At 50.8% G+C, this 15169-nt stretch overlaps 1 protein-coding gene across 1 annotated transcript in view; it reads left to right on the top strand.

The window, feature by feature from the left end:
* The first annotated feature begins 7559 nt into the window (after positions 1-7559).
* Positions 7560-15169, top strand: part of triobpb (TRIO and F-actin binding protein b) — an 88330-nt gene continuing 80720 nt past the window's right edge. The window contains exon 1 of the mRNA XM_055663236.1: positions 7560-7987. The gene's annotated coding sequence lies outside the window, so the exon portion shown is untranslated. The remainder of the gene's footprint in view (positions 7988-15169) is intronic.

Below are 15169 nucleotides of genomic sequence, written 5' to 3'. Positions count from 1 at the left end.
GAGAGAGAGGGGAGAGAGAGAGCAAGAGAGGGGGGGGGGGGGGGGGGTGGGGGTGGGGGCAAGAGACGTAGACGTAGAGGGCACCAGGAAATAAGGAATGAATTATAAGGGGGGGAATGAAGAAGTGGGGCAAGTCGGGATCGTCCACAGCTCGTGGTATGTTTATCGTAGCGGCGATGTCATTGAGTGATACAGTGTGGAAACAGGCCCAACTTGCCCACACCGGCCAACAATGTCCCAGTAACACTAGTCCCACCTGCCTGCTCTTGGTCCATAGCCCTCCAAACCTGTCCCATCCACGCCCCCTGCCGAACTGTTTCTTAAACGTTGGGATAGTCCCAGCCTCAACCACCTCCTCCGGCAGCTCGTTCCATACGCACCCACCCCACCGCCCTTTGTGTGTGTGAGATTCAGATTCAATTTTAATTGTCATTGTCAGTGTACAGTACAGAGACAACGAAATGCATTTAGCATCTCCCTTGAAGAGCGACATAGCAAACGATTTGATAAAAAAAAAATAATAAGTGGCCGCCGGGGGGGGGGTGGTGATTGGCAGTCACCGAGGTACGTTGTTTAGTAGAGTGACAGCCGCCGGAAAGAAGCTGTTCCTCGACCTGCTGGTTCGGCAACGGAGAGACCTGTAGCGCCTCCCGGATGGTAGGAGGGTAAACAGTCCATGGTTGGGGTGAGAGCAATCCTTGGCGATGCTGAGCGCCCTCCGCAGACAGCGCTTGCTTTGGACAGACTCAATGGAGGGGAGCGTGGAACCGGTGATGCGTTGGGCAATTTTCACCACCCTCTGCAATGCCTTCCGGTCGGAGACAGAGCAGTTGCCATACCATACTGTGATGCAGTTGGTAAGGATGCTCTCGATGGTGCAGCGGTAGAAGTTCACCAGGATCTGAGGAGACAGATGGACCTTCTTCAGTCTCCTCAGGAAGAAGAGACGCTGATGAGCCTTCTTGATCAGAGTAGAGGTATTGTGGGTCCAAGAGAGGTCATCGGAGATGTTGACTCCCAGGAACCTGAAGCTAGAAACACGTTCCACCTCCGTCCCGTTAATGTGGATGGGGGTGTGCGTGCCACCTCTGGACTTCCTGAAGGTGTGTGTGTGTGTGGGAAAGGTCACCCCTCGGGATTCCCATCAAGTATTTTTCCGCCTTCCCCTGCGAGTGGCGACTGTTCTGACGCTGATGGGAGTTGGTGAGGACGAGCGGGCAGGCGGAGCGGGTTTGTGTCCTGTTCCCCACACACGGGCTGTCTGTGGCTCATCGCCTTCATCAACACCATTGTGATGTCACGGTGCCCTCATTGTAGGCTGCCCCTGTGACCTTGAGCATCGCGCGGGGGGGGGGGGTCAGCTGCTGCTCGGCCCGGCTCGGCTCGGCCCGGAACCCAAGCGCACCCCCGTTACTAGAATGCTCTGATCGCGAGACGAGCTTTTATCGGGAGTGGAGTAGCGGGGGGGGGGGGGGGTCCGGGGTGACCACTCGCGGCCGTGGTCAATGCTGGCGGCCAGGATCAGTGCTGGCCATCCTTCACAACCTCTGGAAGGTAATCGCCCTCCTGGGAGGAGGAAGTCAGGCCTTTGGAGAGCGACCGGAATGGGGCGGCAACAGTGGCTCAGCGACAAGAGTCCCTGGTTCGATCCTGACCTCGGCTGCTGCCTCTGTGGAGTTTGCACCTTCTCCCCGTGACCTCCGGGTGCTCTTCTTCTTCTTGCGTACGGCGTGCACAGCCTAAAGTTGTAGGACAACTTGTTCTCTTTGATCTTATTTGATTGTGCACGCCAGGTTGATTGCATTTGTCAAAACAGGGCGGACCTGTTGCAATATCTCCCTCCCGCTGCGGTTTAGTAGTTCGGGTTTTTCACTTTGTTTTAGAGATACAGGGCGGAAACAGGCCCTTCGGCCCATCGAGCCAGCACGCACCAGCAATCCCCGCACATTAACGCTAACCTACGCACGCACACACACACACACACACTAATTCACACTTATACTAAGCCCATGAACCTACAAACCTGTATGTCTTTAGAGTGTGGGAGGAAGCTGAAGATCTGGGAGAAAGCCCACACACACAGTCACGGGGAGAACGTACAAACTCCGTACAGACAGCACACGTAATCTGGATCGAACCCGGGTCTCTGGTGCTGCAAACGCTGTAAGGCAGTGACTCTACCACTGCTCCACCGTGCCACCCTTGTGGTTTCCTCCCACATTCCAAAGACATGCGGGTTTGCAGGTTAATTGACCCTCTGTAAATAGACAATAGACAATAGGTGCAGGAGTAGGCCATTCGGCCCTTCGAGCCAGCACCGCCATTCAACGTGATCATGGCTGATCATCCCCAATCAGTACCCCGTTCCTGCCTTCTCCCCATATCCCCTGACTCCGCTATTTTTAAGAGCCCTATCTAGCTCTCTCTTGAAAGCATCCAGAGAACCGGCCTCCACCGCCCTCTGAGGCAGAGAATTCCACAGACTCACCACTCTCTGTGAGAAAAAGTGTTTCCTCGTCTCCGTTCTAAATGGCTTACTCCTTATTCTTAAACTGTGTGTGGCCCCTGGTTCTGGAGTTGCCCCTGGTTCTGGAGTTGACCCGGTTCTGGAGTTGCCCCGGTTCTGGAGTTGCCCCGGTTCTGGAGTCGCCCCGTGGTTCTGGAGTCGCCCCCTGGTTCTGGAGTCGCCCCGTGGTTCTGGAGTTGCCCCCGGTTCTGGAGTTTCCCCCTGGTTCTGGAGTTGCCCCTGGTTCTGGAGTTTGCCCCGGTTCTGGAGTTGCCCCCTGGTTCTGGAGTTGCCCCCTGGTTCTGGAGTTGCCCCCTGGTTCTGGAGTTGCCCCCTGGTTCTGGAGTTGCCCCCTGGTTCTGGAGTTGCCCCCTGGTTCTGGAGTTGCCCCCTGGTTCTGGAGTTGCCCCCCCTGGTTCTGGAGTTGCCCCCTGGTTCTGGAGTTGCCCCCTGGTTCTGGAGTTGCCCCCTGGTTCTGGAGTTGCCCCCTGGTTCTGGAGTTTGCCCCCTGGTTCTGGAGTTGCCCCGGTTCTGGAGTTGCCCCGGCTCTGGAGTTGCCCCTGGTTCTGGAGTTGGCCCCTGGTTCTGGAGTTGGCCCCTGGTTCTGGAGTTGCCCCTGGTGCGTAGGGAGTGGGTGAGAAAGTGGGGATAACATAGAACTAGTGTGAACTGGTGATCGATGGTCGGCGTGGCTAATGAGGTAGATAGTAGTTCAGGACCGCTCTCTGGTTGTTGATAGGATGGTTCAGTTGCCTGATAACAACTGGGAAGAAACTGTCCTTGAATCTGGAGGTGTGCGATTTCACACTTCTGTACGTCTTGCCCGATAGGAGAGGGGAGGAGAGGGAGAGGGAGTGAATCCAACTCTGTCCAACCTCTTCCCGTAGCTAATATCCACTATTCCAGGCGTTATTGTGATAAATGTTGTGTTGTTGCCAGAGGGTGGTGAATCTGTAGAATTCACCGCCACAGACGGCTGTGGAGGCCAAGACCTTGGGTAATTTTCAAAGCGGAGATTGACAGGTTCTTGATTAGTTGGGAGAGGGGAGAGGAAGGAATGGCCAGGGTGCGACTGGTCCTTGATTATGCTGCTGGTCTTGCCGAGGCAGCGTGAGGTTAATATAGAACCAGTGTGAAAAGGTGATCATTGGTTGGTGGGGCCGAAGGGCCTCTTTCCAAAAAAAAACCAAACCGAAACTGAAATGATGGCAGTTTTGTCAAGATGTAGATGGATTGGAAAAGCTGAGACTGATATCCTTGTAACACAGGTTGGTAGACAAAAATGCTGGAGAAACTCAGCTGGGTGAGGCAGCATCTGTGGAGCGAAGGAATAGGTGACGTTTCGGGTTGAGACCCTTGTAACAGATTCATTCAGGGGGGCACTTGGATATCAGTCAAGGGGGCCGGTCTCATAAAGGGTATAGATGGAGGGAGAATTACTGGAATCTAAGCCCAGCCTGGGGCTGGAACGTTGTCTGGGTTGAACTGCAGGCACCTCATGGTGCTTGGTCCAGAGATATTTGCTCATCCTGTATCTGTGGTGAACGGTGCTTAAAGGGGCTGTCCCACTGTACGAGTTCATTCAAGAGCTCTCCCGAGTTTAAAAAAAAAAAAAACTCGTGGTAAGCTCGTAGAATGTACGTAGCGGGTACGTCGGAGCTCGGGGACGTCTCCTTAGCGGCTCGTAACGCTAACGGCAGGTACTCGGGAAACGCGGTAAGCTCGTGAAGACTCGTGTTGAAAAATGTCCACGAGAGTCCCAAGTACCCACGAGCGGCCATTGCCGTAATTCTCCGAGTTCGAATCGGGGGAAACTCGGGAGAACTCTTGGATTACCTCGTACAGTGGGACAGCCCCTTTAGTGGTTGTCCCAAAGGTTAGTTTTAGTCGTAGTTCCAGCGGGTCTCGGCCTTGACAGGGAACAGGGGGGCAGGGCCTGGGGTGTCGGGCTGCAGCAGGCCAGATCCCGGTTCGATCCTGACTACGGGTGCTGTCTGTACAGAGTTTATACGTTCTCCCCGTGACCTGCGTGGGATTTCTCCAGGAACTTTGGTTTCCTTCCACACTCCAAAGACGTCCAGGTTTGTAAATTGTAAATTGTAAATTGTCCCCGGTGTGTAGGATGGAGCTAGTGTGCAGGGATTTCTGGTCGGCATGGACTTGGTGGCCTGTTTCTGCACTGTATCACTCGATGACTATGACTCTAAACCTAAATCCTTTGCCTTTCTCTCCCCCTCTCTTCCGGATCAAATATCTTTTGATTCATTTAATCTTCGGCCCTCTGCTTTTCCATAGACAGTTGTTCTTCCACTGCCCCTCCCTCTTTTCCAACAATCACAGAGAACTTTTCCCAGGTCTGATGAAAGTTTAGTTTATTCTAGAGATACAGCGCGGGAAACAGGCCCTTGGGCCCACCTGAGTCCACACACCGACACAGCGACACACACACACCACACACACACACACACACACACACACACACACACACACACACACACACACACACACACACACACACACACACACACACACACACACACACACACACACACACACACACACACACACACACACCAAGCCAATTCACCTGCTAACCTGTACGTCTTTGGAGCGTGGGAGGAAACCGAAGATCTCGGAGAAACCCCACGCATGTCACGGGGAGAATGTACAAACTCCGTACAGACAAGCACCCGATGTCGGCATCGAACCCGAGTCTCTCCCTCCTAACCCCATTTCTCCTGCCTTCTCCCCACAACCTCCGACACGCTGAAGTCTAAAGTCTGTAAAAAGTAAAACGATGGCGGTTTCACTATTGTGCAGTAGAAATGAACCAGGATTGACCTGTGTGTTGCGGGCCACAGGTTGCAGAGGGGCTGAATGGTCTCCTGCTATCTCTATGTGTGTCGGTGATTACATTTTGCTTTTCTGCTTTGAAGCTGGCAGGTGGTATCGAGAATGCACAGTCACCTGAGCGGTTACATTGCCAGGAAGTGGGCTGAGGAGTCGACCCCTTGGGTAAGCTGCACTCTCACCCCTCACCCCAACAGTCTGCAGCGAGGAGGTGGGCCTTGTCTTTAACGGCTGTCTCTGTTCCCCCCCCCCCCCCATGTAGGTCTCGCCGTTGCCCAGCGGGGCGGGGACCAGGGGCCACACGTCGAGGGGAGAGTGGACGCTGGGCTCTAGTGCCCCCCGGCTGCGGGGCGAGAGCAGGGACAAGGACACGCACGCTGACAACTCTGCCTGGCTCCAATCGCGCAACAGAACAAACTCGGTGGGCTTGCGGGGTAATGGCTTCCTTGGTCTCTCAAACTCGCCTCTCACAGGGAAGGGATGGAGGGGGGAGATTGACAGGGATTTGGGCCAAAGGGCCGGCGATTGGGACGGGTGTCGGCGGTAGGAAGGAACTGCAGGTGCTGGTTTACACCGAGGATAGACCCAGCATGAATGAATGAATGAATAGGTTTATTGGCCAAGTATTCACATACAAGGAATTTGCCTTGGTGCTCCGCCCGCAAGTGACAACATGACATACAGTGACAGTGAGAGTTAGGAAAAACACATAAATAAATTAATAATAAAACATTATTGATTAATCATTTGCATTAAATAAAATACCAGAGCAAAAGGAGGCTACAGATTTTTGGTTATTGAGTCAAGCAACTATTCGTGGATAAAAACAGTTTTTATGTCTGGCTGTGGCAGCTTTGACAGTCCGGAGTTGCCTTCCAGAGGGAAGTGATTCAAAGAGTTTGTGGCCACGGTGAGAGGGGTCAGAGATGATCTTGCCCGCTCGCTTCCTGGCCCTTGCAGTGTACAGTTCGTCAATGGAGGGAAGGTTGCAGCCAACAACCTTCTCAGCTGATCGGACAGGCTGGAGTAACTCAGCGGGACAGGCAGCATCTCTGGAGAGAAGGAATGGGTGACGTTTCGGGTGGAGACCCTTCCTCATCTTCTAGTCTAGATGGGGCATCTTGGTTGGCATGGGCAAGTTGGGCCGAAGGGCCTGTTTCATTGCTGTATGATTCTACGACCAAACTTGCTTTGTTTTCTCTCGAGAACCAGGAGCTGAGAGGACAACTGATAGTAGTATTAGGAGAGGTAATTATGATAGGGTAGACAGTCGCAACCTTTTCCCCCAGGGCGGGAATGTCAAAGACTAGAGGGCAGAAGGTGCAATGTTTGAGATGAGAGGGGGTAAAGTTTAAAGTAAGTATGTGGGGCTATTTGTTTTATACAGATGATGGCGGGTGCCCGGAACGTGTTGCCAGGGATGGTGTTGGAGACAGAAGCGATAGTGGAATTGATGTGGCTTTTAGATAGGCAGGGAATGGATGGATTTGGGCCGCGTGCAGAGCAGCGGGTGGTGATTGGGACACAAAATGCTGGAGCGACTCAGCGGGTGAGGCAGCATCTCTGGAGAGAAGGAATTGGCGACGTTTCGGGTCGAGACCCTTGGGACACAGTTGAACATACTTGATACTTGAACAGAATTGAACACAACACCACACTGAAGATAGATACATAATGCTGGAGTAACTCAACGGGTCGGGCAGCATCTCTGGAGGAAAGGAACATGTGACGTTACAGGAAAGAAGAAGGGCCCTGACCCCAAACGTCACCTATCCATGTTTAGTTTTACTTTAGTTCAGAGATACTGGAGATATTCTCCAGAGATGCTGCCTGACCTGCTGAGTTACTCCATCCAGATTCAGATTCAAGATTCAGATTCAATTTTAATTGTCATTGTCAGTGTACAGTACAGAGACAACGAAATGCATTAACTTTCTATAGCACTTGGATCCAGTACAGCGGTGCAGGCTCGAAGGGCCGAATGGCCTACTCCTGCACCTATTTTCTATGTTTCTATCCAGCATTTAGTGTCTACCTTCGATTGAAACCAGCATCTGCAGTTCTTTCTTACACTGGGGAGGGAGGGGGGGGTTTGGATTTCAGACGGTGAAGCTGGTGGGGGGGGGGGGGTGGGGGGGGGGGGGGATGGGGGGGGGTGAGACAGAGAGCAGAGCTGATTGTGCTTCTGTCCCCAGCAGGAACGGATGTGGTGAGCGTGGAGCGTGTCGCTGGCCGCAAGGCCCGGGTGGAGAGCGGCTACTTCTCCTTGGAGCGGGCCAAGTCGGACTCCGTCCACGGCCTGTGCCCGGCAGCGGGCGTGCGGGCGGGGGAGAGCCGGGGGGGGCCCAGCTCCTCGCCAGCAACGGCGCCCGGGCTCCTCAACCTGGGCCGCCTCACCTCCTCGCAGAGCTCCTTCGAGTCGGAGACCAGCTGGGGGACGGCGGCCAGTGCGGGCAGCTCGGACCACCGAGCCTCCCGCCGGGACTACAGCGCGCTGGCCGACATCCCCAAGACCAAGAGGATCAGCGGCCGCGACAAGCTGGAGCAGGACTGCAAACAGCTGGTGCCACGGGCACGCAACCGCAGCCCCGGTCGAGAGGAGGTCGAACGCTTGTTTGGGCAAGAACGCAGGTTAGAATCAACTCCTCTCACTGTTTAGGACACACTGGGCTGGAGTAACTCAGTGGGTCAGGCAGCAACATGGATAGGTGACGTCTCAGGTCAGAAGCCTTCTTTGGAGATCATGGATAGATGAGGTTTCAGGTCATCACCCTTCTCTCGAGAACAGGAGAGTCAAGTCACTTTTATTTATACAGCACATTTAAAAAACAACTCTCGTTGAGCAAAGTGCTTTACATTGGTGGAGGTACTAACGTTATACAACAGTGGTTCATGGATTAAATTCATACATATAGGCCTCGCTCAGAGGATGTCAAGAAAGGCTTGGGAGGAGAGATGAGTTTTAAGTCTCGACTTAAAGGAGTCGATGGAGGGGGCAGTTCTGATGGGAAGGGGGATGCTGCTGTTCCACAGTCTAGGAGCTGCAACCGCAAAGGCACGGTTGCCCCTGAGATTATGCCTAGACCGCGGGATGTTCAGTAACCCCAAGTCGGCTGATCTGAGGGACCTGGAGGTGGTGTGGTGGGTGAGCAGACTTTTGATGTAGGTGGGGGGCAAGCCCCTTAAGGGCTTTGTAAACATAAAGGAGGATCTTGAAATTTATTCGGAACTGCACAGGGAGCCAGTGGAGGGAGGCCAGGATCGGGTGATGTGGTCCCTTTTTTGGGATAGGTGACATTTTGTGTGGAGTTTGCACGTTCTCCCTGTGGCCGTGTGGCGTTTCTCCGGGTGCTTGTAGAAGTGGCTTTTCTCTAAAATTGTCCCCAGCGGATCGGATAGAACTAGTGTACGGGTGGTTTAGAGATCCAGCTCGAAAACAGGCCCTTCGGCCCATTCAGTCCGCACCGACCAGCGATCCCCGCACACAAACACTATCCTACACACACTAGGGACAATTTACGCTTACACCAAGCCAGGTAACCTACAAACCTGTACGCCTGTCGAGTGTGGAAACTTTCAATAACTTTGGAAAGTTATTTCCTTTGATACTGTTTTCCTGATAGTTTCTCCTCGTTATCCAATCAAATCCATTCACAATTTTGATTAACTCAACCAGAATTCCTTCAGTAGAGAAAAATATAAGATTCTCTATTCCCTCTATCTTGTCCAGCTACCATTCTGGCAAATCTCCTCTGCACTCTTTCTCTCCAGTGTCTGGGTCAAAATTGGTCGTAATATTCCTAGCCGTTCTGACAGATGCATCCATCTTGTACTTATACTCTGTTTATAAATCTAAATATTCTATAAACATAAGTAACCTAAGAAGTTCAGTGTAGGAAGGAACTGCAGATACTGGTGTAAACTGAAGATAGACACAAAAAGCTGGAGTAACTCAGCGGGACAGGCAGCATCTCTGGAGAGGAGGATTGGGTCAAGACTGAAGAAGGGTCTCGACCGGAAACGTCACCCAAATCTGAGGAAGGACATTATTGCCATAGAGGGAGTGCAGAGACAGTTCACCAGACTGATTCCTGGGATGTCAGGACTGTCTTATGAAGAAAGACTGGATAGACTTGGTTTATACTCTCTAGAATTTAGGAGATTGAGAGGGGATCTTATAGAAACTTACAAAGTTCTTAAGGGGTTGGACAGGCTAGATGCAGGAAGATTGTTCCCGATGTTAGGGAAGTCCAGGACAAGGGGTCACAGCTTAAGGATAAGGGGGAAATCCTTTAAAACCGAGATGAGAAGAACTTTTTTCACACAGAGAGTGGTGAATCTGTGGAATTCTCTGCCACAGAGGGTAGTTGAGGCCAGTTCATTGGCTATATTTAAGAGGGAGTTAGATGTGGCCCTTGTGGCTAAGGGGATCAGGGGGTATGGAGAGAAGGCAGGTACGGGATACTGAGTTGGATGATCAGCCATGATCATATTGAATGGCGGTGCAGGCTCGAAGGGCCGAATGGCCTACTCCTGCACCTAATTTCTATGTTTCTATTCCTTCTCTCCAGGGATGCTGCCTGTCCCGCTGAGTTACTCCAGCTTACTATGTCTATCTAAGCAGTTCAGTTTCAGTTTAGTTTATTGCCACGTGTACCGAGGTGCGGTGAAAAGCTTTTGTTGCGGGCTAACCAGCCAGCAGAAAGACAATACGTGATTACAATCGAGCCATTTACAGTGTATAACGTCACCCATTCCTTCGCTCCATAGACGCTGCTTCACCCACTGAGTTTCTCCAGCGTTTTTGTCTACCCTCGATTTTTCCAGCATCTGCAGTTCTTTCTTAAACATTTACAGTGATAAGGGAATACTGTGTGGTGCAAGGTAAAGCCAGCAAAGTCCGATCAAGGATAGTCCGAGGATCACCAATGTGGTAGATGGTAGTTCAGCACCGCTCTCTGGTTGTGATGGGATGGTTCAGTTGCCTGATGGCAGCTGGGAAGAAGTTGTCCCTGAATCTGGAGGTGTGCGTTTATATACGTCTAGTGGACCTTTTGCCTGATGGGAGAGGGGAGAAGTTTTTCCGAACTATCCCTGATCCGTCCCTCTCCATCTCCCACAACTAAGCGGGATTTATTCCCACCCAAGCAAGCAGCTGGCTAAGTAGCATAGGCTGGAACTGTGTGTGGTTATAAGTGTGTTTCTTGCCATAGAGGGAGTGCAGAGAAGGTTCACCAGACTGATTCCTGGGATGTCAGGACTTTCATATGAAGAAAGACTGGATAGACTCGGCTTGTACTCGCTAGAATTTAGAAGATTGAGGGGGGATCAACTAGAAACTTACAAAATCCTTAAGGGGTTGGACAGGCTAGATGCAGGAAGATTGTTCCCGATGATGGGGAAGTCCAGGTCAAGGGGTCACAGTTTAAGGATAAGGGGCAAGTCTTTTAGGACCGAGATGAGAATTTTTTTTTTCACACAGAGAGTGGTGAATCTGTGGAATTCTCTGCCACAGAAAGTAGTTGAGGCCACAGTTCATTTGATATATTTAAGAGGGAGTTAGATGTGGGTGGCCCTTGTGGCTAAAGGTATCAGGGGATATGGAGAGAAGGCAGGTACAGGATACTGAGTTGGATGATCAGCCATGATCATATTGAATGGTGGTGCAGGCTCGAAGGGCCGAATGGCCTACTCCTGCACCTATTTTCTATGTTTCTATGTTTAATTGCAAGGAGATTAGATGTGCTGGGATCGGTGTGGACTGAACGGGGTCACCATGACCCTGAGTAGCTGGAGCAGAACGTCTTGTGGTGGTGTGTCCGACAAGCAGGAATTTCTCTTCTGTATTTATATTTGAAAACAGGTTTTTATTTTATCTTGTAACCTGTGGAATATATCGAATGGTGAAAGGCTTGGATAGAGTGGATGTGGAGAGGATGTAATTCCAATTGTGGGAGAGTCTAGGACCAGACGTCATAGCCTAATGGCCCTGTCCCACACGGTATGAGTTCATTCCAAGAGCTCTCCCGAGTTTCAAAAAAATCAAACTCGTGGTAAGCACGGAGAATGAACGTAGCGGGTACGTCGGAGCTCGGGGACGTCTCTTAGCGGCTCGTAACGCTAACGGCAGGTACTCGGGAAGACTCGCTAACGGCAGGTAAGCTCGGGAAGACTCGCTAACGGCAGGTAAGCTCGGGAAGACTGGTGAAGATTTTTCAACATGTTGAAAAACGTCCACGAGAGCCCCGAGTACCGACGAGCGGCCATTACCGTAAATCTCCGAGTTGGAATCAGGGCAAACTCGGGAGAGAGAGCTCTTGGAATGAACTCGTACAGTGGGACAGGGCCATAAGAATTAAAGGACGTTCCTTTAGGAAGGAGATGAGGAGGAATTTCTTTAGTCAGAGGGTGGAGAATCTGTGGAATTAATTGCCACAGACGGCTGTGGAGGCCAATTCAGTGGATATTTTTAAGGCAGAGATAGATAGACACAAAATGCTGGAGTATCTCAGTGGGTGAGGCAGCATCTATGGAGAGAAGGAATTGGCGACGTTTCGGGTCGAGACCCTTCTTCAGACTGATGTCGGGGGAGGGCGTGGGACAAAGATAGAACGTAGACGGAGAGAGGCAGTAAGACTCGTGGGAGAACTAGGAAAGGGAAGGCGAGAGAAAGCAACGACTATCTGAAGTTAGAGAAGTCAATGTTCATACTGCTGGGGTGCAAACTACCCAAGCAAAATTCTTGATTCGTACAGGTGTCAGGAGTTGTGGGGAGAAGGCAGCAGAATGAGGCTAGGAGGAAAATATATCAGCCATGATTGAATGACAGAGTAGAGTTGATGGGCCGAATGGCCTAATTCTGCTCCTATCTCTTATGAGTTGATGCCACCATGACGGGAGGGCAGCAAACATTTGCAAGTGATGGTGGAGTCAAATACAGCAAGGGAACTGGCCTTGCAGCCCAGCGTGTAGGATAGTATTAATGTGCTGGGATGGTTGGTCGGTGCAGACTCGGTGGACTGAATGGCCTGTTTCGGTGCTGTATCTCTAAACTAAACTAAACTCTCTCAGGACCAGGGATGAAGTGCCATAGTTTCCCCAAGGATATTAAACGCTCATGACTAGAAAGGTCGAATTGGATAATCCCTGAAACTATAGAAACATAGAAACATAGAAATTAGGTGCAGGAGTAGGCCATTCGGCCCTTCGAGCCTGCACCGCCATTCAATATGATCATGGCTGATCATCCAACTCAGTATCCCGTACCTGCCTTCTCTCCATACCCCCTGATCCCCTTGGCCACAAGGGCCACATCTAACTCCCTCTTAAATATAGCCAATGAACTGGCCTCAACTACCCTCTGTGGCAGAGAGTTCCAGAGATTCACCACTCTCTGCGTGAAAAAAGTTCTTCTCATCTCGGTTTTAAAGGATTTCCCCTTTATCCTTAAGCTGTGACCCCTTGTCCTGGACTTCCCTAACTATGCATGGGAGTTGAGGAATGTGATTAACCTATGACCTTTCTTGGCACTGGCATTAATTTTTTTCACTCCTGCTGCTCACTGAGATACTCATTGATTTCATGCTCAGTTTAGTTTATTGTCACGTGTACTGAGGTACAGTGAAAAGCTTTTGTTGCGTGCTAACCAGTCAGCGGAAAGACTATACATGATTCCAATGTGTAGATGGGCGATTCGATGGCACAGTGGTAGTGTTGCTGCCTATAGCGCCGGAAACCTGTGTTCGATCCTGACTACGGGTGCTGTCAGCACAGAGTTTGTACGTTCTACCCGTGTCCGCGTGGGTTTTCTCCGGGATTTCTGGTTTCCTCCCACACTCCAAAGACAAAGGCTAATTGGCTTGGTATAATTGTAAATTGTCCATAGTGTGTGTCAGACAAGATCACAATCGAGCCATCCACAGTGTGCTGATGCCTGATAAAGGGAATAACGTTTAGTGCAAGATAAAAAGTCCAATTCAAGATGGTTTGCGGGTCTCCAATGAGGTAAATAGTAGCTCAGTAGCTCTAGTTCGTAGTGGGATGGTTCAGTTGCCTGATAACAGCTGGGAAGAAGCTGTCTCTGAATCTGGAGGAATGCCATTTCACACTTCTGTACCTCGTGCCTGATGGGAGAGGGGAGAAGAGGGAGTGACCGGGGGTGAGACTGGTCCTTGATGCTGCTGCCGGCCTTGCCAAGGCAGCGTGGGGTGTAGATGGTGTCGATGGAAGGGAGGTTGTTTTGTGTGACGGTCTGGGCTGCGTCCACATAAACAAAGGTCTGATAGTGCAGGGGGCTTGTCCTACTTGGTCGGAAGGTGGATTGGAGCTCCAATGAGCAGAGGGAACTCTTTGCAAACAGCATCTGTGGAGCAAAGCCTGAAGCAGTGGCAGGAAATGCGAAACAAGGTATGGCAGGCATAGAAACATAGAAAATAGGTGCAGGAGTAGAGGCCATTCGGCCCTTCGAGCCTGCACCGCCATTCAATATGATCATGGCTGATCATCCAACTCAGTATCCCATCCCTGCCTTCTCTCCATACCCCCTGATCCCTTTAGCCACAAGGGCCACATCTAACTCCCTCTTAAATATAGCCAATGAACTGTGGCCTCAACTACCTTCTGCGGCAGAGAATTCCACAGATTCACCACTCTCTGTGTGAAAAAAGTTTTCCTCGTCTCGGTCCTAAAAGATTTCCCCCTTATCCTTAAACTATGACCCCTTGTTCTGGACTTCCCCAACATCGGGAACAATCTTCCTGCATCTAGCCTGTCCAACCCCTGAAGAATTTTGTAAGTTCCTATAAGATCCCCCCTCAATCTTCTAAATTCTAGCGAGTACAAGCCGAGTCTATCCAGTCTTTCTTCTTTCTTCATATGAAAGTCCATTTATTGACATCCCAGGAATCAGTCTGGTGAAACATTCTCTGTACTCCCTCTATGGCAAGAATGTCTTTCCTCAGATTAGGAGACCAAAACTGTATGCAATACTCCAGGTGTGGTCTCACCAAGACCCTGTACAACTGCAGGGTCTTGGTGAGACCACACCTGGAGTATTGCGTACAGTTTTGGTCTCCTAATCTGAGGAAAGACATTGTGTGAAAGAACTGTGAAAAGGCGTGTCTTGGAGTAATTCAGTGGGCCAGGCAGCTTCTCTGAAGAACATGGATATGTAATGTTTCGGGTCAGGACCAGAATCTTCCCCAGAGGGTCCCGACCCGAAACGTCACCATCCACCTTCTCCAGAGAGATGCTGCCTCACCCGCTGAGTCACTCCAGCACCTTGTGTCCTTTTGTGTCAACTCACATCTGCAATTCCTTGTTTCGAGTTCCAGAATATTCCCACCCTACAAAGTTTGCAGCCTCCGTGCTATAATCTGGGAGGATTATTCCCATTGGGAAGAAAAAATGAAATACTGTGGATGCTGGAAATCTGAAATACTAATCGCAACATATTGGGCAACCACCAGGGGGCATGTGTGGGTTAATGTTGCAGGCACATCATCTTAAGGATATTTTTGAATGCCTTTTCTTTTTAGAAAGATAGTATAAGAATATTTTCATTTAGTTTTGAGATACAGCGTGGAAACAGGACCTTTGGTCCACCTAGTTGATCCCCGGCACTCTAGTTCCATATTACTGAGTTGGATGATCAGCCATGATCATATTGAATGGCGGTGCAGGCTCGAAGGGCCGAATGGCCTCTACCCCTGCACCTATTTGCTATGTTTCTATGTTATCCCATTTTCACATCCTACGCACTAGAGGCATTTTACAGAGCCAATAAACTTACAAACCTGCATTTCTGTGGAATAG

The sequence above is a fragment of the Leucoraja erinacea genome, chromosome 37 (genome assembly GCF_028641065.1).
Source record: "Leucoraja erinacea ecotype New England chromosome 37, Leri_hhj_1, whole genome shotgun sequence".
Taxonomy (NCBI): Eukaryota; Metazoa; Chordata; class Chondrichthyes; order Rajiformes; family Rajidae; genus Leucoraja; species Leucoraja erinaceus.
This window is presented reverse-complemented; position numbering and strand designations above follow the sequence as displayed.